Raw genomic sequence first — 24927 nt, 5'->3', positions numbered from 1 at the left:
TCCGGCTCTGCTTGATAGCCAAATATACATTACTTTCGCTGTTTTTGAGCTGGCTCATTTCTCTTAGTACCTTATTTGCAAGGTAAATAAATTTCCTTTGAAAAGTTCCATACTTTTTTTTTAATGGATAGTTATTTTGAACAGGGTTGTAATATTATTTCTAAAATGAGTTACAGTAATAAACAGTACAAATATATATATGAAATCTTTTGCATGAATATGATTGATTATGGCTTTGCAGGCTATCTCTAGGTCTCTCATATGCACCAATTTCCGAGTCAAACTTTTATTCCATTAGATTATTATGTGACAAGTTTTCATAAAATTCCTCACTAGCTCCACACTCACACATATCTGTGCACAGCAATCTGTGTGAAAAGCATCTACGTGTTAGGACAGACTTGTTTCTTGAGGAAAAGCATTTCACCAAATGAAGAATGTAATCTATAGCGCATTCCATTTCACATGTAACTGGAATTGTCATTTTCTGCAGTCCATTCATGTCCAATTGCAGATGGAATTGTTGGTTGGGAATTACAGTCATAATTCCAAATCATAAGTTGATAAAGAATTATCTTCATGGTAGGTATAAATGAACACTTTGTTGGTGCAACTTTTCCCAGCGTGTCTATTTCTTCGAGAACGCATCACCATCACAAATCTTGAAGATTGCAAATATTTGATTTCGGTTGGTATTTTTCTTGAGCTATCATCATTTCATCAGGAACAAATCGTGATTGCCTAGTGAACAAAGGGCTTATAACATATCGTTTGATGCAGAACAGAACACTTTCCAATATGAAATCTCCCTTTTCCCGGACAAAATGCCTGTGCTATCACGTCCAGAAAACTAATGTAATACTGGATGTGCAGAAGCTTTAAATGCACATAGAGCATTAAACTGCTCTAATCGAAATTACGTCTTTTTGATGGACACAAAACATGACAGCATTGAAAGTTAAGGATATCTTCGTGTGTTGAAAACCAAAATATCTGTATCGTGTGCAAAAGTGGAAAAAAATGTGCCTGCCTTCTTTTTTCCGCGTAGACAGAATGGAGAATTATTCTTCATATCTGCCTCTTCTTGAGTTCTACGTAGATGGTCCAATGAGCAATATGTAGAAAATACTTCTGATTACTATTAAACAACAAAATTTTTCTTCTTCGCCTTTGCACAGTAAAGCGTTATCTGGGCCAAGTATTCTGTTAGTTCATCTTTTTGTACGAAAGTGCGAAAGCAGTTTCTGCATCGGGACATTTACTATATTTTTGCTGTCAGTGATTTCGTATTGACTAGGTATAGTTGTATTATTTAGAATTTAGATTTCTGGGTTTTCGGCATATATGCCCGTATGAGGGATGACGTCCCTGGGCGAGCACACTATCCGGGAAAGGGAAAGAAGGAAGCGGCCTGGGACCAACAAGTTAGGTACCACTCCGACATTTGCCTGGTGTGAATGAGGGAAACACAGGAAATCCTCATTGAGGATGGATGGCCTGAAAGAGCTTTTTATTTTTTTTATCCTTACCGGAATCGAACGCAAGAGCGTTAGCGACTAGACTACACGGGGCCACTTGTTTTTTTCTTCTTCTTCTTTTTTGCCTTGTAGTATTCTTTACGGAGTTTTCTTGATAAGTGTTAAAACAAGGTGAACCTCATCATAGCTCCAGTACTTCGTTTCCATTTTCTTCATGAATGCTTCAGGTAGACCCTTGCAGTTTTTGATATCCATCCCTTTACTTACGTCAGGTGATTGAAGTTCTGGCATATGCCATCTACGAATGCAAATGAAAACGATCTTTTATCATATCTTTTATCAAACCTGCTTCCGAATGGAGGTGATTTTACTCTAAGATACTACTGTTTTATGAGATAGATTTCAAAATCTAAATCAGCATACTTTATCTGGAACATAATCATTCTACCGTCATGGTTAACAAGTCATCTCCGGACAGCTGACAACTCGTACTTTCCAATCGTTTCATGTAAGTCGATATCACGCTGTAATATGCTTATAAGAAGTAGTTGAGGAAATAGAGGTCTATCTGCCTTCAATTATTTGATGTCGGCTTCTTTTACTTTTATTTTTCTCTTAGAACACAGATTTAATTTATTCTTCTTGACTGGGCCCATAAATTCATCGTACGGGTTTCATATATGAATTTTTGATTTTTGAAATTTTCGTCTAATGTATTTCCAAGAGAACAAATGTTAATGAGACTTGCTCTTATATATTTTCTGAGAGAACAGCCTTACATAGAATGTTTACTAAATCAGAACTGTCATACAAGAAAGTATTTCCTATTCTTTTAAGCTACATGCGTAATTTGTTTAAGGTAATATCTCCCATGCGTATTACTTGCTTAGAATCATCGTTATGCTTGTGCAGTTCGGCTTCTTCCCATCCACACATCCAGCTAATTGCTAAGTCTCGTCAGAAATTCGTTTAAGTTCTGGTGCTGTTAGAAAATACTGTGCTAATGTTGGGGATTTTTGAATTGTGTCCACTAAACCACCTATAACCTTCAAAGCTCAAGTTTCTTGTTCAAGTGCTTCATCAGTACCAAGAGCACACAATGGAATGCTAGTTTTCTTTACTACCTAATTTCCGTTTCTAAACTCTGCCCATATTTCCGGGTAGGATTGTTTGAATGCATGCATTTTTGTAACATAATAAGCTAACATAGTGGAGTAGTAATGCAAATCCAAGGCAAAAAGTAGCCAATGATTGATTCTACACATCTAAAGTGCTCTTCCCAGTCGCCAATTCTTATTGATCTTATTAGTCCTAATAAATGTTCAAAGCTGCTCATGTATTCTCATTTCAATTTAAATGTTTTGTTATTGTATGCTATCGAATTTCTTCATTGTTTTCATATATAAACCGAGCTATTGACCGAGATTCCACCATACAGAAATATTACACATCATATCTCAGTTATTTTTTATGCGATTTCCTTTTATTATAACTCATAACACACACACACGCACACACACACACATATATATATATAATTGTACATTAATTCATCAAATTAATCAATAATGCCTGTACGTTTAGTTTTAGAAAAAATACCTACATAACATACTATTGAGAATTTCCTTTAAAACGAGCCATTAAAAAAGACAATCGTAACATAAACAATGGAGATAGTGCCTATTTCTTGAATCGAGTTATCCGCCATTTTGATGACGTTATCGTGTTACACACAATGCACCACTGAGTGACACCATCGAAATTATTCACCACAAGGCTTCTCTAAATAAGAAAAAAAACACCCTCCCATCTTATCTTCACGAAAGCTGTCACGGGATGACATATCTAGAAGTAATTTTTATTCGTGACCGCCATTTTGATTACGTAATTAACATATTATATGTCATACCTTCGTTATTAACGGATCGATTTTCTTCGTTAATAGCTCATTTTAAAGATAATCAAAATTTTTCATTTAAACTGTTATGTAAGTATTTTCTCCAAAATTAACGGTTTTTAGTTTATTTCATAAGTAAATGGTCATGAAGTTATCAAATTATTAAATAATTTCTATACTTTTAATTTTAGAAGAAATACTTACATAAGAGTTTTTATGAGAAATTTAATTTCCTTTAAAATGAGCCATGGAGAAAGAGAATCGGTGCATAAATAACGGATATAATGCTTGTTTCTTGAATCGTGTTGTCTGCCATTTTGATGACGTCATCATGTCTGCACGCCACGCACCACTGAGTGACACCATCGAAATTATGCATCAGAAGGCTCATCTAACTCTAAAAAATCACCCTCTCATCTTATCTTCACAAAAGCTGTCACGTGACATGTTTTTACGTACATATGTTCCCCTACTATAAGTACAAATGATTAAACACATAATACTTATTAATGGGCATGGAAAAAGTACACATTACTGGGCCTATTTTTCTTACAAGATAACACCCAAATGTCATCCCCTCTTTCTCGAAAACTATCAGGATACAAACAAAACCTTTTTCGGTACAAACGGTACAAACGGTACAAACTATTTGCTTTCGAATGGTGAATTTCATTTTTTTGTGCGTGATACGGGGAACTATCTTGGCGCTAAGATAGCCCCCCCCCCCCAGTTGACTTCTCAAGTAATCCTATAAGGAAAATTGTACAAACGAAAATATTTTCTGTACAAACGGTACAAACGTATGACCTAGTCATTGTTTCAACTTTCTAAAGTATGGATGCTCTCTTGTCATACGTCTCTTTGAACTTTACTAAATTCATCATACTCGCTACTGGAAACGGTTCAATGCACTTTGTGGCAGACACTCAAAGACTCCATATGTGAATTACATTCAGTTAGAGTAGAAAACAATGTAAGGAGTTAGAAATTTAATAGAAGAGACAAAGAGCAAAAACAAAAAGAGACATCATAAGGCATGATGAAAATGAGTAATGAAGTGAAGGGCACTTGACGCCACAACACAAGTTTGTTAGAAAGACGAATGAGGTTATCTTCTGCCGAGGGGTAGCTCTAGGCAAATGGAGACGTGGTGAACCCTGTTAGTGAAATGGAATCACTGTGCATAGAATGGAAAAAATGGGGAAGATGGACATGCAAACGATAATCTTCGAGGATCTGTAGATTGAGATGGTCTGGAGGGACTTTGTAGCTATATAATGTAAAGAGGATATGAAGTGGAGTATTATGGTAGCGTGCAGGCGATGAGTTAAGTGCAAGATGGTGCATAGTTTCAAACAGTAGAGGATGGTGATGTGTGTACCGTTGAGTTATGAATTTTAAGCGGAGACTTCCGAGATGGTAGCTGAGTATAGGAAATGATATTAAGGAATATAAAACATGGGTTGGGCTGGGGAGAGAAATGCGGTAGACAATACGGAAAGCATGTCTTTCTAAAATTGCTAGTTTCTGGTAGTATGAGGAAGGAGCGAAGATCCATGCCGGAAAACCATAACTGAGAATGGGTCGGAGGAAAGCCTTGTATGTGTTGAGGACAACGCGTGCTTTGAGTCCCCAGGTTGTGCCGGTGAGTCGTTTCAGGGGATTTAGGCAGTTATAGGCTTTAGTTTTGACATGATTAATATGAGGCTTCGAAGTTAAATGATGGTCGAAAATTATACCTAAGTATATAACGGTTTGTGTGGGAAAGGTAGGCGTATTATGAACATGAAGTGACAGAAGAGATGAATTCCGGTGAACTTTAGTGCGTTTACGGGGTGGTATGAATACAATAGCTTGATTTTTTGTGGCGTTAATCTTGAGTTTTCATTTAGAACACCAGTGGGTGAAATGATCGATGGCTATTTGTAGTGAGAGGTTGATATTCTGAATAGTTTTGTCAAGAGCAAGAAAGGCTATATCATCTGCATATTGAAACACGTGGACGTCAGCAGGAAGATGTGGAAGGTCGGTAAGAAAAAGGATGCACAATAATGGGGAAAGAGCAGAACCTTGAGGAACTCCGCACATGAGGAAAATTGGATGAGATAGCTGTTCGTTAATGGCCATGCGACAGACGAGAAAATGATATATGATGCGAATGTATACAATCGGAATTTGAAATTTAATGAGTTTATAAATTAACGCTATATGCCAAACCTTGTCGAAAGCTTTTTCAAGATCGAAAATGACAATACATGATGGTTGAATAGAGTTGTAATGATTTGTTATGAGGGTTGTGAGACGAAGTAGCTGATCGTTAATAGAGAAGCAGGAACGGAAACCAGCTTGATGAGTCGGTAGTAGTTGACGGTCTAGGAAATATGTGTGTAGGCGTTTCACAAGAATGCGCTCGAATATTTTTCTGCAAGTAGATGTTAACTGAATAGGTCGGTAAGAAGAAACATCGGAAGGTGGTTTAGCTGGTTTGCGAAACATGAGTGTCTTGGATACTTTCCAGTCTGTGGGGAAAAACCTGTGCGTAATATGAACGTATAAATGAGTACCAGAAGAGTGAGTAGGATAGCGGAGCTTTCCTTAATATGTCGATAGGTGATCGAGTCGAAGCCTGGTGAGGTGTTGCGTTTGTGCTGGATGACAGAGGTGATTTCTGATACTGTGATGAGAGTGGTAAGAAAATGATTGGAAGTGTATGAGAGACGTGAGGTTGAAGTGAGGGACAGTTAATATCAACTTGATCTACTGGATGATTGCTGCCTATGGTATCTGATTCTGAGGGTGTGAATATAGTTTGGATATTGTGGTGGTAGTTTTGGACGATAATGGATTGATTCAGATTTTGGGATATGAAGTGCAGATGTCTGTTGAGTGGAAGTGGTTATGAGAGCAACCTGTTGTGTAAGTTCGTCTGGTGTGGTAGAAGGTTCGGAATCGACAAAGGCATTTTCAAAATAGGAACGATATTGAAGCCAGTCGGCTTTGTCGTTTTCTCACGTACAGCCTGCACATGTATTAAAAGTAGAGATGCAAGGGCTCGGAAAAAAACTGGCTTTTTGAAAAAAAAAACTCGTTTTTTTCTGCTTTGCTTTTTTGCTTCGGAAATTTTGGGCTTTTTTCAAAATACTGCATTAAATTGATAAAACAGACTTTGTATCGCTTCTCTATAACACAAAAAGTCATTTAATTAGTGGTTGATGCTGATAATAATATAAAACATCGAAAATAAACTATGAATTTCGAAAAAATATTTCAAACAATTTTTCTTCAACATATTTACATTATGAATTCCACAGGATTAACCAATGTATATAATAAGAATTTTTTAACCTCCTATATACAAAAGTAAGCAGAGTTGGCAAGAACCGTGGTTGTTTTTGAAAATGCCAAAAACCCGTTTTTTGGGGGATGTTTAAATCAGGCTTTTTTGGTTTAAACCAGGCTTTTTTGACTTAGAATTTTTGCTTTATGTATTTATATTACATATTCACAGAAATAGCCTAAGTTTGTTTCGCCTTGATGCTATTATGCAACAGCGGGGTTATGCCGGAAGAACTCCCATAAGCTTAAAGAAGTGCGGTCAGTAAATTTCTTAAGTTGAGAATCTCCCGCCCTAACCATTGGGAAAATCCCGTCATTACTTGAAATGTAAGACAATAACGGGAAAATCCTGTTATTGCTTTGCATGTAAAATTTAAAGGTCAACGTACCATAATCAGTACGCTAAAACTGAGATATTAAATTACAAATTTAGTACCGGTACGTAGATATCATTGAAAGTCCAATCCAAGCTACGTAGGCAATCGATAAATTTTGCCAATTTATATCAATATAATTAAGCAATATTGGCTTCTTTATAAAACAAAACGCATTTAGGCATGTAGAAATATACAATTTGGTTTGTTTCGTATATTTAGGCTTAACATTCTTACGAAACACCGAGGTTATCAAGGAGAAGACTTTCGCTTAAACTGACATCCGAACCGCTACTTGGGTTACGCATGAAAGAAGGATTTTGGTTCGACCGAGAATTGAACATGGGACATCTTGATTAAAAGGTGAAAGGGAAATAAAACTATTGCAGGTAGTTTGATATCTGGAAACGTTACCATGAAGTTCACACGATTCGCATTTTTCATTCTTTTTATTTTTGTGGTTTAAACCAGTTATTAAAAAAAAGTTTGTGTAACTCAGCCAACCCTAAAAGTAAACACTTGTTTTTAAAGAATACACAAATAACTAGCAAAATAGTATGTAGTATTTTTACTTCAAAATATTCCATACCCTCTTTTTGAAACAAAATAAAATTAAAATAAAACATAAGAGAAATACTTAGATTTATATGATACACTTAAAGGCTGCACATCTAGAGCTTTTGGTTCTGTATATTCTTGAAATTCTACAGTTAAGTTTTATAGAACCACCATCACAGTTTACCCAATCCTCAAGTTTTCTGAATTTTTAACAAGAGGGATTCAACATATCATTACGGAACTCCCCCCCCCCCCGCAAAAAAGGACTACGGAATATATTTAAGTTAAGCTAAATACAACTGCACAACAAACATGACTGAGTGATTAGCTTTTGCGCGTCTATCGGGAAGTCCGGGATTCAACCAGCATTCGACCATTCTGACAAAGCTTTTCTTCATTCCATCTGTGAATGTAGAAATAGTGCGTGTACTGTGAGTTGGGCGACTTCCTTTTTTATTGTTTTTAAATCGTTATTATTACTAATTACCAGCAGTGACGGTTTTGCGAAGGTTAGGGGGCGGTCTTTCGGACTGAAGCCCGTTCCCCAAAGTTACGGAATGTCTGCAACAAACGAAATATCTATTATTTATGCCTTTACTCATAAACTTTAAGCTCCCGTCAAATAAAAATTACGAATGTTTAAAAAAACTAAACGTTAGTAAGAAACCCTTCCCAAAATACTTTTCTAAATCCGCCACTGATTCTCAGTATAAAATGATTTTTAAAGTTGTATCCGGAAGATTATTGCTAAACATATAAACGAAACGAAATATTAGTTATGCCTGTATTCATAAACTTCAAGCACTTCCCAAATAAAATTAGGACTTTTTAGGAAACGAAACAATCAGAAAAAAACCCTCCTAAAGTACTTTTCTAAATCCGCTACTGATTATTTGTATAAATTGGTATTCAAGGTTGTGTCCGGAAAATTATTGCTAAATCACTTCATAGCTACAGTATAACAGAAATGTGGAAGTACGGTTTGACGGATATAATGAAAAACGTACGCTTTGACAGATAAATAGAAAAATGGGCAAGTTTAACTTTTGCGCTAGAAGCTAGAGTACTAAAAGCTCTTAGAAATGAAACACGGATGAAAAACTAGAGAAGAAAAAAAAGATGTCGATAACTCAAAAGTTAAAATAAAGTTAAATAGCCTCTAAAATTACCCTCAAATACTACATTCTTCATGTTAGCTTTAATTCGTAAAACATGTGCTCCATCCATCTTGATGGTGAATTTCGGAGCGAAATATCACATTCAGGTCATGGAATTTTTATCTAACTATAGAATACACTATAAGAAAGCTATTTAGATAGAAAAATCATGAAGTTGAAAAAAGCCAAAATTTCCAAAATTCTCGTTTTTTTTCCCAAAAAGCCGGCTTTTTATGTGAAAAAAACCATCGATTCAAAAAAGCCGGCTTTTTTGCATCTCTATTTAAAAGCGATCAAAAGAATGAAATCATAAGCCACTGGTACAGATGATATTTCAATAACCATGATCAGGAAAATCCTACTGCATGTACTTAATCCTATCACTGACATATTTAATTACTCTCTTTCCACAGGTACTTTTATCACACTACGGAAACTCGCTAATGTCCGCCCACTTCAAAAAATGAACAACGCTGACAATATCGCAGACTATCGTCCTATCAGGGTCATTCCCGTGCTTTCATAGGTTTTTGAATATATTGTAAATGATCAAATTCGGGAATACTTAACAACAAATAATTTATTGGATACATTTCAATCTGGTTTTCGAAGTAATCATAGCACATGTACTGCACTAGTAAACGTAACGGAGGATATAAGGTGGGCTATTGATAACAGAAAACTGACGCTCCTGACTCTACTTGACTATAGTAAGGCATTTCAAACGATTGATTTTGACATATTACTTCAGAAATTATCATTATTGTTTAATTTTTCTGAATCAGTGGTTAAATGGTTTCATTCTTACCTTCACGAACGTAAACAAAGAGTAGTGATCAATCAGGATCGTACGATCGACATGGCATTGTATCAACAGTGGAGTGCCGCAGGGTAGCGTACTAGGTCCCCTTCTCTTTGCCCTTTACATTAATGATCTCTCTAAAATTCTCACCTATTGTAAATACCATATTTACGCTGATGATTTTCATTTATATGTTTCTTTTCCCCAACAAGATGTTAATAATGTGATTGAGAAAACAAATACTGAGTTAAACAAAATCAGCGACTGGTCTACGGCTCATGGGTTAAAATTAAATGCAACAATATCGCAGTGCATCTTAATTGGCTCCCCAAGAATTCTTTCTTCTATTAATATCTATCAACTACCAAATATAAAATTGTTCAATACTGTTAATCTATTCTCCACAACTGTCAAAAATTTGGGAGTCATGCTAAATAAAAATCTCTTATGGTCAGATCAAATAAATAGAGATTGTAAGAGAGCATTTGGTGCCCTGCATACGTTAAATCGACTAAGAAATTTCTTACCAATATCTCTGAAGATCAAACTTGTCAAGGTACTGGTGTTTCTACATCTTGACTATTGCGACTCAGTATATTCTGATCTAACAGAAAATCAATCAGAGCGCTTGCAAAGAGTGCAAAATGCCTGCATTAGATTTATTTTCAATATAACTTACAGGGAACATCTCACATCTGTTTTATAAAAAAAAAACTGTCATGGCTGACGTTAGTTGGAAGAAAAAAATACATAATCTTACCCTATTGTACAAAATACATACTACGTCAGAACCATCGTATCTAGCCCGTAGATTGTTATATTTATCAGATTTTCATACTAGAAACACAAGGTCACAAGATAATTTCTTGCTCTCTATCCAGTCACAATTCTGATTCATACTCAAAATCCTTCACAGTAAGTGCTACACGCCTCTGGAACAGTTTACCTCAATTAGTACACAACGTTTTCACAGTTGCAAATTTAAAACATTTGTAAATTCCCTTCTCTTAAGTAAAGATAAGGATACTGGTAGCACATGAGGCATCTTCGTTTTACGAGATTATTAATAACTCGCATATGAACACACAACCAATAGGTAACCTATGTCAATTTGTACAGCTTATATATTCATACTTCTGGTCAGGGGTGTAGCCAGCAGGTTTGTGTAGGGGGCCCGTCGTTTTTGAGGGGGGGCAGCTACAATGTACAAAGCCAAAAAAATGTGTTGCTGCTAGTCTGCAAAACTAAAAACACTATTTTAGCTTCTTCTTCTTCTTCTTTTTTTTATTATTATTATTATTATTATTATTATTATTATTATTATTATTATTATTATTATTATTATTATTATCCGTAAATTATATTCAATATAGTTTTTATTATGCTTAATCAAGAACTACTGCCCGGGACCAAACGCTATACTTTTGTGCATGACTATAAAGGTAACCAAGAAAGTTCTGTCTCTTTTCGTGGAGGTCTGTGCTCAATTGGACCTCACATCGTGAGTTGAATGCGAGTGGAGATAAGGCGAAAGTCAGTTGTTGTTGTCGGTATATCCAACATACTACCTGGTAAGAGGATCAGACACACCGTGAACTTGCGTAAAGACAGAGGGAACATGGGACTTCCACGGAGCGTCATAGGAGCATGTATGCTGAACGAGTTCAAATGGAGGTCAAACGCCGCTGTAGCGGGACAGAACATATGCCAGGCCTTTGGTGAGGGTGTCGTGATGACGCGGACAGTCAGCGATGGTTTAACAAGTTTAAGGACGATGACGAAACACCCGAAAACACCACGTGCCAGAAGACCAACACATGTACAAAGAGGAACTGGGACTACAATTCAGTGTGTGGAGAAACCATTCGGCAGCACATCCATCAACTTGGGAAGCACTTCATATTTTGACTCCGGGCCAGAAGGCAACGCGGCAGTCGCCTGTGTTTATTTACTGTTTCGGAGCCATTTCTGGACAGGGCGTTAACATGTGATAAAAAGTGTGTCCTATACGAAGCTCCACGGCGTCGTTATCATTGGTTAGTATCCCATGAACCGATTTCAAAACAACCGAAACCAGCACTGTACCAGAAGAAGGTCCTTCTGTGTGTTTGGTGCATCGTGCATCGGGAACTGCTACCAGCTGGTCAGAGTATCAATGCAACTGTGTAATGTCAGCAGTTGGGCTGTGCTCAACAAAAACTCAAAACTCTGGAGCCATCGCTTCTGAATTGCAAATGTGTCCTCGTTTACGGTACAACGCTAAGTCCCACGTGGCTAGGATGACTCAGGACACCATTTTCCGCCTTGGATGGGAAACAATATTGCAACCACTATATTCTCCGCGTATTGCACCGTCCGATTATCATCTGTTCCATTCTTTGGACAATCACATTAGAGGACGCCATTTCAAATCCCTAGTAAAAGTTCAAAATGCACCTGATACTTTCTTCGCTTCACGGCCCACCACGTTCTACCGCGATGGATTCCATGGCCTTCCAGAACGTTTCCAGAAGGTCGTCGATGCTGATGGGGACTATTTTTCATCTTCCAGGTTAGGTGACATATCGATGTTCGAAGGTGGTGGGTGAAAAAGCAACAAAAGTTTTCTTGGTTACCTTTATATTTAAATTTAAGACCTTGTATACAGAACCTATCTACACAATATTGATTTTCTTTGAAATTTCACTTAACTTCTTTACGGTTTCTTACAAATATACTTATTTATTATTCGTGACAAAAAAAAAGAAAAAAACATAATTATTTTATTACACTGGGTAGAAATGAAAGAGAGAGCGAATGAAATCCAAATTGAATAAAAGCATTGTTTCTCACCAAATTTTCCATCCTCTATGTCTTTTAAAACACTTGTTAAAGCATATAAAAATATACTGTACTTACAAATCAGTTTAGTACTTTGTTTTATGGCTGTATTTGTAGTATCTTGTTAAAACGTTTGTCTTCAAACTGTCAAATATAAATCGCAGTAAATTGTGTAATCTGCTGTCACAAAAAAGTATCCTATTTTTCGATCGGTATAAGGAAGAGATAGTATACTATTTTTCGATCGGTATAGAAAAACAATATTTATCCATACTATTTTACCATAAATTATTAATTGTCAATAAACTTTGTTACTTTTAAATGAATGAAGCGAGATAATTTTACTATGATGTTTTAAAAGTTGGTCATTTGGGGGGCCAGGAAACCATTTGGGGGGCCCGGCCCCGATAGGCCCCCTCTTGGCTACACTCCTGCTTCTGGTACCGCTATATGCAATATGAAATTTAGGTTTCTCCATGTTATTTTGTTTCCTCTATTGTATGTTATTTTCATTTTTTGTTATTGAAGTGTTTAACTATTTTTTACTTAAATAGTATATTCTTTTTTATGTCATTCAATACTTTTCTTTTGTAATTGTTGATATTTTCTATAGGTTGGTGCTCTTTTTTTAAAAAAAAAGAATGTACGCACGTCGTTAAGTGCTTGGAGAAGGCTGCAGAGATTTAACTTCGCCACGTAAAAGAAGTCATAAATAAATAAATAAAATGATAGACGTGATGATGGTAAGGATTGTGCAGGAGCCAGACCTGAATGATATATGAGCTTGATGAGTACATGATCACTGCCGATTAAGTGCAGAACATCTACAGTGCAACGATTAATGATGGTATTTGAAACAATTGCTATATCGGGAGTGGTATTGCTGATAGGGCGAATACAGCGACGAAGATTGAGAATAGTGCCTGTAGTATGGACTGTGATAAAGTCAGTAAAGGAGGTTTGGTCGCTATGTGAACGACTATGAAAGTTGACATCGGCCAGAATAATGAAGTGCTTATAAGTATTTGAAATGTGTGAGAAGCAGGCATGAGGTATATATATGCGGATCCAAGGAAAGTGTTATAGGGGCGACAGCTTCTTTCTTTGACGCTAAAGTATGCACTAGATAAAATGGGCTTCAATCTTTCTTCCTTTACATTGGATAAAGCAGCAAACTATGGTTTAGCCGCTCCCTTGACCATATCCTGAATCCGCGGTTGTATATATATATATATATACCTATATGTAGCCTGGATTCGCGGTTGTGAAGAGAGAGCTGTGTATTTTGTTTCGGGAGAGGCTTGAGGAACGGTAAGAAATATTTGTGTTGTACGTGCAATGCCAAAAAAAAATATATATATATATATATCCCAAATTTATTTCGGGAGTGGTTTGGGCCTGATAGCCACCCCCTAAATACGCCACTGTACATCAGTCAACCGTTCGAATATTATCTAACATAGCAACGAACCAAATTTTGAGTAAAGACAATTTTAATAGCTATCAACATCAATATTCGAGACTGACCTAAGTCTCGTCTCGGTCTCGTCTCGATTTTTTAGAGGTCTGTCTCGGTTTAGGTCTCGTCTCGGTATATCAAAGTCTGTCTCGGTCTCGGTACCATCCCTAATTGGGCATGGAAACAGTACACATTACGGGGCCTATCTTGCGTACAAGATAGCCCCTAAATGTCATCCCCTCTTTGTCGAAAACTATCAGGGTACAAACAAAACTTTTTTCGGTACAAACGATTTGCTTTAGAATGGTGTATTTCATTTTTTCTTGTTTTGCTTTTCTTTTCTTTCTTTCTTTCTTTCTTTCTTTCTTTCTTTCTTTCTTTCTTTCTTTCTTTCTTTTTTTTGCTGTGATACAGGAGGACTACCTTGGCGCCAAGATAGCCCCCCAGTTGACCCCTCAAGTAACTCCAAATAGTTTAGGTAGAAACGGTACAAATGTAGTACAAACGAATGACCTAGTCATTGTTTCAATTTTCTAAAGTCGGGGGGCTATCTTGCCAGACGTGGCTGGATGCACATGACTAGTGCAGCCCCTGGGCGTGTATATTTTTCCATCCTTTCAAGAACTGTGTGAAATTCGTCACTGACACAATCTCAGGAACGAACATCTGGGACCCCAACAAGTTCTTCAATCTCCAATCTTTTACGCTGTATCAGTTCTGTTTTCTCCTTTTCCGCAACATGGTTCGATTTGCTTTCTACAAAGCAGGATACCTGGATATCGAACCGGAAGCATTCCAGACACCCATTCAGTACTGCTTCGGCTCCCTTACCACTGAATTGTGTTATCACTGCGAGTCATTGTACAAATTGCCACTGCATTGTACATAGCCATTGCAAGATGAGTACATTGTACAAACTGCTTTTGTTTGGATCTTTGGATTCTTTCTACTCTCCACATCAACTGTATGGCTTGAACATGTCATCCTAATCGCTATCTCACCTTCCCAAATACATAGGAGAGACGGAAGAAACGCTTCCTTTCTTGTGTTTGCGATTGGTCCCAATGCCATCTTTGAAGTCCCATTACTTTTTTCTCTATTGGCGGACTGCAGCTAATAATTTGGCAATTAACTAACTATTTGATGCTCCTTAAGGATATATAATTCTTACTGTGCAACTCAAGTCCTGATATCGTACCCTTTGTTTGTTGGTGTGAGGTGGTTTGCTATCCAAGCCCTCTCCGTAGGTGTTATCAAATCTAGTATTTGGAAGTAAATAACACAGTTACTAACACAGGATCATGAACCCACACTCAATATTTATTTATTTCATAAGAACAATACAACAGGTTTAATGCCCAGTTATAGTGTCGTGTATATAACTATTAAACTTATGCAATCCTTTAAGCATACACAAGTTCTTGTTTACAATCGGTTTGAATCTGTTTTCGGGCATACTGAATATATCTATTACATGAATTTTGATCATGTTGTTATATGAAGCACGCATTACCCGCAAAGGAGACTTGAGTAATAGGTAAGTTCTTGTTTTCTAGCAGTATAATGTCCCACTGTTTTCTATTCTAGTTTTAAATGTTGGGGCACTCAAAAGCAATTCTGAAAGTAATTCTGGACAGTCAATTTACTGTCTAATAATTTATGTAAGAGCAGGAGATCAAATACCCATATCGTTTTTTTATAATGTTGAGAAATAAAGGATGGTTACTAAGTCTTCATTAGTGACAAATTTTGCGTAGAGAAAAAAAAATAATATATGCAAGTATGTTTAAGAATTTAAACTGGATCTTTTCAATTGCTTCAGAGTACTTAGCGACATTTGGTGTCCAAAGAGTAAAATAATATTCTAATTTTGACCTCACATGAATATTGCTTCTTTGTAGAAGCTTGTCATATTCTATAAATAAAAGCTAGGTTTCTGTATACACTACTTGTTTCTGCTTCGGTATGTTGAGTAAAGATTAGACTAATGTAAAACTAACTCCTAAATATTTGATAGTATTTGATTTACACAAAGCAGTTAAGTTATTGTGTAGACAATTTAAATATACATACGCTTGGTGAATGATATGGGTATATACTTGGACGCATTTAGCGCTAGTTTGTTCTTATTACAACAGATTTGAACTGGTTGTAGATCTCGTTAACTTGCACACAGTCATCAGTTGAACTTACTTTAGAATATAACTTGAGATCGTCGTAAAAAAAAAAAAAAAATAAATAAATAAAAAAAATATAGAGAAAATTTTCAATGTAGAGACGAATATCTTTAATAATAAGAAGAAACAACAGAGGGCCTAGATGAGATCCGTGAGAGACTCCTGACAGAATATTGAACTATTAAGTAATGAACTATATATTTGAATGAAATAGATTGTTTTCAGTCATGCAAATATGATACAAGAAACTCAATTACTTGTTTCGAGAAATTCATAGACACTAGTTTAAGTAGCAAAATATCAAGATCAACGACATCAAGAGCCTTGTTAAAATTTTCAGCTGTATTCAGAGACGTGTTTTGGGGCGACAAGTGGAACACTGTACTAAGCGAATGACCAAACACCTTATTATTTATACATGCGTTCAGAAACAAATTTCGTGCCGTAGTAGCGTCGATAGTTTGAACAAGAAAAGGGCCTAGTTTCCAGATGGTATGAGCTTTCCCCTATTTGAAAACTTTTGGCAATACTTAACTCTTTTCACTGTGTTTTGTAATAAGTATAGAGGAAAGTGGGTGATTACTGCGCTGGACAATAATAACGTGCATCAAAGTTTCTCTATAATATCGCAGAGCATGATATTTATAATGGCGAGTGACAGATAGCGAATAAGGAATGAAACCATACAGCGTGACAGTTGGCTGTGCGCACCATAATAACTACGCAGTACATGTTGAAAGATAAAGTGGGAAGATGTTTATAATTTGAGCAAAAGACACTCAAACGTTGTATGTTGAATTTGTTTTGAAGAAGAGGAAAATTATATTGCTAAAGTAAGTAGGATACTATGTTCTTTTAAAATATAAAACAAGTACACGACAATATTAGCATATTCTGTTTTCAATTATTATTATTATTATTATTATTATTATTATTATTATTATTATTATTATTATTATTATTATTATTATTATTATTTTGTATGTGAAGGTGCATATGGGGTGATGACGCGCAGTGTATCACATTAGTGCACGGTTTGCCGCCCTCATTGTTTTTTAGGGGACAAAATATATTCAAAATTTTCTTCTCCTCTTATTTTCGCAGATGCCGAAAGAGTATTTAAGAGAAACTAAACGCAATAGCTGGACAGAAGAAGCATTGTGCAAGTAGACTTGACAATAGTTCGTCTTAATGCTTGCAGTACACCCTCCTTCAAGTTTTACTTCAAGTATTTAATTTCAAGTGCAGTATTTCAAGTTTACTGTATCTGTTTTCAGTGTTTCAAATTTATAGTACGTAGTATATTACTAAATACATAAACATATGTTTGGCTTCTATGTTACATTGGATTATTTAATATTAGAAAATTATCTGCGCACTGTTACCTTAAAAGGGTGGTGAATTCCGCGCATTTGCCTCTCACACTTTTCCGCTTGTTTTCTCGTAATCTAATGCAGTTAGCGTAACAGCTTATACATACATTTAACGTTACAGGATGTGATCAATTGTTCCTGATTTCTTAGTTCTTTTCGTCTTAAAATGTCTGCGTAATTCGCGATTAAACCTTATGAGGCCCCATCACGGCGAAACTCAAATACCGCTAATTTTACAGTAATTATGTGATATCTTCAAATAGATAAAATATAATCGAAAAGTGGAACAAGATCGCCCTAGACAACGATATTTTACATGAGATACCGTTATCACGACTCACTTATCTGCTTTCGATTTCCACCCATCTAGAAAATTGGCATTTATTTTCGCGTTTCTAAATGGCTGCAAACAGAAAGCTACTAGGTGACTCGTGATAACGGTAGTTCATGCAAAATAATATTGTCTAGGGTAATCTTGTTCCACATTTTAATTATCTTTTATATATTTGAAGATATCACATAATTACTGTAAAATTAGCGGTATTTTAATTTCGCAGTGATAAGGCCCCTTAAGTGTGCGGTATTCACCACTTTCCTCTATGTCCTAAATTTAAAGATAAATAAGAAGTTAAAAAAAACAATTTATAGTTAATAAATTAAAATTTAATTACCTTAGATGTGTGTGCTTCTCAGTTGCAAGTGTGGACCTATGGACTATAAAGAAAGTTACTGAAACAGAAACCTTGAAATATTTTAATATCCTTGTCTCCCTTTCGCGAAATAAAATTCTGGTTATGTACCTGGTATTCGTATAGCTACAACTGTTATGATTTATTGCTTAAGAAGTAAGATTTTACTTTCTTTGGAAATTAACTCTGTTCTTGTATATCAATTCATTGCTTTGTACATTAACCGAAAGACCTCTAAACTTTGACGAAATTTAGTGTTCAGGTATTATGACTTAGATTGTGTCTTTAATTTTCTGGATGCACATCAAACATTTAGAGCATTTTTGATTAGTTGTGTCTGATAACACTAACAAGAGATAGTAACCCATTGTGTAAGTGACGATTTTTTCTCGATGAAAATAATAATAATAATAATAATAATAATAATAATAATAATAATAATAATAATAATAATAATAATGCTACCTTGAAGTGAAATTATGTCAGTATTACCATAATTTTATTCAATGTGTGTCAATTATTTATTGTATACACTAATAAAAATGTGGTATGTTACACAGAGACTTAGTTTTCGGTATCACTATTCTATAAAAATAAAGAAAAGCTAAAAAAAAAAAAAAAAACAATCACTTTGTAGTATTGCTAAGCAAGTAATTATATTTGCTAAGGGATCGTTAATGACCCTCTTACAATACGAGCCAAAAACCAGAGAAAAAAATGTAATAGCTCTATAAATATGTTAAATTATATGCCAGAAGCAACATTGCGTAAAAAGTTAAACAAAATCGAGAGCAAAAAAAAAAAAAAAAAAATCTGGGCAAAAATTAGTTAAAAGTGTGAACGTAATTATCTCTATTTAATGACCTCCTAACAATTTTCCTTGGAGCTGTGGTCTTCTAAATATCCGCAGAGAATTCATGCAAAATTCGTACGGAATAAACCCTTGCAAGATGAGGCGGTTCTCATATTATGTAAAATGCAAATACGAATCTTCTAACAAAAGGTGGAAAACCAAACACACCCTTTAAGTATGATCGTTAAATAATGTACGAAAGTTGGAAGTAATTCACGATAAAAAATATATAGTTTCTATAGTAATAATAATAATAATAATAATAATAATAATAATAATAATAATAATAATTATTATTATTATTATTATTATTATTATTATTATTATTATTAGTAGTAGTAGTAGTAGTAGTAGTAGTAGTAGTAGTAGTAGTAGTAATAATAGTAGTAGTAGTAGTAGTAGCAGTAGTAGTAGTAGTAGTAGTAGTAGTAGTAGTAGTAATAGTGATAGTATTATTAGCAGAATTATTCTGGTGTCACTGTGTAGGAGCTCAATTTACGGGTATGTTTAATAGTGAATCTACAGTAGGTAGGCTGTTGTATTTCGATTTTCTTGCACACTATACAATTGAATGTATTTTAGATATATTGCTGCGACATTTTAAAAGAGAAGCAAAATATCTAAAACACATATTTAAAAAAAAAAATAAAGAAATAGCTAATGTAAATGTGGCCTTAAAATAATCCATTGTGGTTCGAAGACTACAGATCTATGCATGTAAACTGAATGCACAGCATAGAGTGAAATGTTTATCTTCATTCTGAAAATAAATAAATAAATAAATAAACAACAAACATCAAAATAATAAACTTTAATTGACACTGTTATTGCTCTATTACGTTTGAAATACACCAACGCATATTTTGGCGCCAAATTACAAGATTGGAAATAAAACTGAACTTTGTAAATGAATGCCTCGATAAATAAAAAGCATGTACTTTTTTATTTGCATAATGCATATGTCTTAATTCTTGTTTGTAATGCTTCTTTTTCGACAAGTTCAATTTATTACTCTAGTATAACGAATACTGATCTAACTTACCCATGAAATATTTCTAAAGCAGGTTCGAGGTACATTCGCTTTAGATCCCTATCAGCAATGTTTGAAGTTTCTGCTGCTTGCGATAAAATATTAGTTGATTTAATGTACCTCAGCAGTCATTATTTGGTACTTCTTTTCCAATATAATAGCATATTAGGTTCTTCGATATGACGTCACATAATGCATTTTTTTTTTATTGTTGCCTAATATTTATGTTAACAGTTACACGTGAAACTATATCACGCTGATGCATCGTGAAATCTTCAGTGGTGGTGTGAACTTGCACATTATAGCTACCGAAAAAAAATAAACAAGTGATTTCTATATACTGTTAAATAAATTCATTGGGAGTTAATATATTGTAATAATATTTCTTTCGGCGTATTCCTGTTTCTATTTTTTTCTTATTTTATTTCTAAAATTATGATTGATTTTCTTTCTTATTTTATTATAAATACGACAATAAGAAAAACAGCCAAAAAAGATAATGTTTTATTTTTTATTTATTTATTCATAGAGTTTAATACAGCATTAGGGAAATTGACTAAAACTAAACAACATAACAAATAAAATGCAAACAATGAAAAAATAACAAAAATGAATGCGACTAGGCACATCCCATATAATTTCTCACCTTGCTAAAGAATAAATGATAAAATATTGTATTCGAATTTAGTTGTGTAATAATTTACAAGTACTAGAACCTTTTCTTTTACTGTAAGACCTTCTTATAGTTTATTTGTACACTATTAGAGGAAAACGCCAAAAGCGACGTAGGTCCGTAAACCGAAATACTGCTGTTTCTGGGCTGGAATATGCTTCACTCCGGCGGAGACATTATCAGTAGTTTCTACTCTCACCACTAGGCGAAGCAAATGTAGTTTAACTTTTTTTGTGAGCGTAGATTAGTGTATGAGGAGCAATGCTTTGTTTTTCGCTGTGCTAAAATTTCTGTTGATAATTCGTCACCATCAGAAAAGAGAATTATCTAGAGATAGGCGATTTACTCATATATTTTTATTATTTAAGCTATTAAGTTTGCAAATCACCGTGATTATTATTCCAACTGACTCTTTGGTGGTGAAACATCTACAAACATGTAGGGGTAAGGTGTTCTATAAATCGACATACTCTTTTACTTACAGATCTGCAAACCTGTCAACCAGAGGTCATAAAGCTACTCAAACGGCAGTATTAGCCTCGTCACCATATAAAAAAGAATCATTACGTACGAAGAAGATGCAAAGAGAAACTAAACGAAACGCAGGTAGACAAGAAGACTCAAAATGAAATGCAGGTAGGGCTAAGTCCCAATCTACGTCCAGGTCAAGGAGGACGCTATGGATTAACAAACAGACAATGACTCATCATTATATGAAGGTTTAGTGTCAAGTGTACCAGACAGTGATAATGCATTTTTTTTTTTTTTTTTTTGCGAGAGACTCTTTCTGGAAGAAACCTGTGAAGAAGTTGCGTTCAGTGTGTATCCTGTGAGGACTGGTCACACGCAGAATGTGCCGGTGTGGAAGGGGACCTTTACATCTGTGATTATGGTCTATGATTTAGACTCAATATTTAATTTCATAACAATATACCCTCTTAATGTTTACTTAACTAACAAATTACCCATACGAATGTAGACTATTTATAGAATTGTCAATTGTACCTAATACCACGATAAGACTATTTATATCAGCACTTATTTATACTTTTAGAAAGCAAAGTACGGTGCAGATCTAATAGTTTAAATGGCAAGTAAACCTACTATTGTACATAACAGAACTTGTACAAGGATATCAAAATACAAATTTGAAAACATGTCTTCTTTTTTTTTTATTTTATAACATTACTAGCAGCGTTCACCCCGCTTCGCTGGGGTCACCCCGGAACGCAATAAACCTTGTTAATTAGATAATTTTTACTTTTTCGCTTTCAAGTGATATGATAAAAACCATAGTAGATTGCAGTAAATGTTAACATTATATCGCCTGTCATTTATGTTAACCCGCCGAGTGACACGTTCATGCGGGTTGCATATAAATACGTTTATTTTTACCTATGATGAACTAACAAAGGATTTGTACGTTATGGACACTTGAATGGTCAATTATCTCAAGACACTGGTAATTGAAAATTAAAGTGATATGATAAAAACCATCTAGGGTCCAAATCCTAATAACCCCCCAAAAATGAAAGAAATTGGTTCAGCCGTATTAGCGTGATGAGGGAACAAAGGATTTGTGCGTTCTCTTTTATATATAAGATAATTTTCTGTGTGTATGTCGGTTCTGGGGCCTGGTTTATAAAAATATGATTTCGGAGACAATTGAAAAAGTCGTCATAATCGTGGCAATATATGGACATTTTTAAAACTTGTTGCACAATTTTATTCAGTAGTGTTGCTGGTTTGAACAAATGTATTTACTGCATAATTCCGGTCCCTCAATTCAGCTTTACGATCCCAAAACGAAATGGTACGTCAGTTTTGGTGCATTTCCTGTATATCTCCACAAGTGAAATACACAGTCGTAGAAGTCGTCCTTCGTTTACTTTTTCCTGCCCAAGACTGACCTCTAATTGCTATTTAAGCGGTATTTATTATGTTTTTATTATATCTAATTAATTGATTCAGTAGTTCCATTCTGCATAAACTGGAAGACCTAAAGTTTGCACAACTAGTTTCACACGCTAATGAAATATATAAATGACTATATATTTCTTAAGATACTGTGTTACTCTCAGCCTAGAGCTCAGCGATAACATTTGTACAGCCGCACACGTCAGTGTCTGTCCTGCAATAACTTCATTAGGTCGGGTCGAGTATCAATGCGGGTCGGGTCCATATATATAAGCAACGTGAGCAGTTCCACTGATATCGTAATTGGGAACCAAGCACAAAATTAAAGGAAGAAATAAAGAAAGATATAAGTGTAATGGGAAACAATATTGTATTTCGTTTCCTGTCTTTAAATGTCTCTAACTTTCTAACTGAAACAATTACACGAACCTGGAAATATATCTTCACCTATTATGTAGTATCACATATATTTGCTGTTCGCTATTTTTTTCCTTACTCATCATTGTTTTTTTCATATTTTAGAAGTCAAAACTTGATCTCGTATATAATGACACAATATACCCCTTGTAGATGTTAATTGGTCAATTACGGCAAAGAATGAATGGAAGTAACATCAATCTAACGTTATTTCACTCTTAAGCTGCATTATTTCAGAAACGCTACATTGATTTTATGTTAACTTGGTTGCGATAATGCCAACCAGTGTGGTGAGTCTTTTTTTTTTCAGACTTGAATAACTGGTTAAATAAATAAATAAATAAATAAATACAGAAAAGTTAATCATTATTGTGACGGTTGTTGGTGTCTTCTAACATTGTTAGCATCCTCAGACGCCTCTATTATTCATCCTTACATCGTTTGTTCACTTCCAAAAGGGAAACCTCTACTCGTATGATCAGCTGAAGGATAAAGTAGGCTGCAGACAATGAAATGGCTTATTGCCAGAATGTCATCTGATAATTAGCTTATCCAAGGCCAAATTTGTGTAATAAAATTATATTTGGACGTTTCCTTTTAAACATAATGATGCATCGAAATAAAAGCAATTAGAAAGCCGACTTGCACTGGTTTCAGCGCCTCATTATACATGCAAATAGTGGTATTCTTCTTCCTACTTCTTATACATCCATTTCGCTACATTGTGAACCAGCGTGAGGAAAGTGAATAAATAAGTCTAGTTAAAGAAATAAATTGCGTTTTTTTTTTATTATTGCTACCTTTTGCTATTACTTTAATGTTAAATATATTCCGACATCATTTTGATTAATAGGAACCAAGATTTACCGATTATGAAACCGGGAACTCTATGCAACAAATACAACATATTCGAGATTTCAAGATTGCCATCCCACACAGCAAAACGCTTTATTTGGTCAAGCGTTATTTTGCTTGTACAATTCAGTTTTATATTATTTGCAGATAAATATTTGTTCAACCCCTATCTTGTACTGCTGAAATGTAGTCTTATGAGAGCTTCTCATACGTCAATTCATATTTAGCATTGTAGACGAGACGAGACGAAAAATATGGTTTTCTTGCTTCGTCTCCTAACTTATTGTCTAGTTCTCGTCTCATCTCGATTATTCAAGAATTATTTCTCGTCTCGTTTTGCAATGTTATGTCTGAAATTTATGTTCTTTATTTTTTTTTCTTTCTCTTATCTAGAACTTACCAGAATCCTCATTAATCATCAGATGTCCACGGAGGGTGTGATATAGCAACATTTTACGTATATTGTGAAACGACTTACGTATCCTTAAACGTTAATAAATGCTCTTCATTGCGTTCGTACGATCATTTTATCATTATCATTTTTACTATAAACAATGCAACACTAAAGCAATGTTTGAGATATAAGATTTCGGCAAACTAGTGTAGTCCACGTGACTACAGAAATTTCTCGTCTTTACTCGAATTTGAAAATAGTATGCAATAATATGGGTAATATTTTATATTTATTGTTTGTTAGCTTTGTGAGTCAGTGTTGATATTTAATGTTGATATTTAAAAAAAACAGCCAAACTCGAGAGCAAAACGTCGGATCGAAGTTGGTGAAAGCAAATGTCCATTATTTTTAATCGTAAATTCTACACCCTGTTTCAAAAAGAATATACGTATTTCGAATGCATATATTCATTAAACTTTAAGACATACGAATATGAAATTTTACACATAGCGCGGTGGCTCAGTGGTAGAGCGTTCACCTCCGGTGCTTGCGGTCCCTGGTTCGATCCCAGCTCGCGCTGTGTGGACTTTGTGGTGGACAAACACCGTGCTCGTAGGTTTTCTCGGGGTTTTCCGTTTCCTCCCACTTTCTTCATTCCAACATTTCAC

This window comes from Thermobia domestica, chromosome 6 (genome assembly GCF_964235325.1).
Source record: "Thermobia domestica chromosome 6, izTheDome1.hap1.1, whole genome shotgun sequence".
Lineage (NCBI taxonomy): Eukaryota > Metazoa > Arthropoda > Insecta > Zygentoma > Lepismatidae > Thermobia > Thermobia domestica.
The sequence above is the reverse complement of the archived record's forward strand: the minus strand, read 5'-3'. Positions refer to the sequence as shown.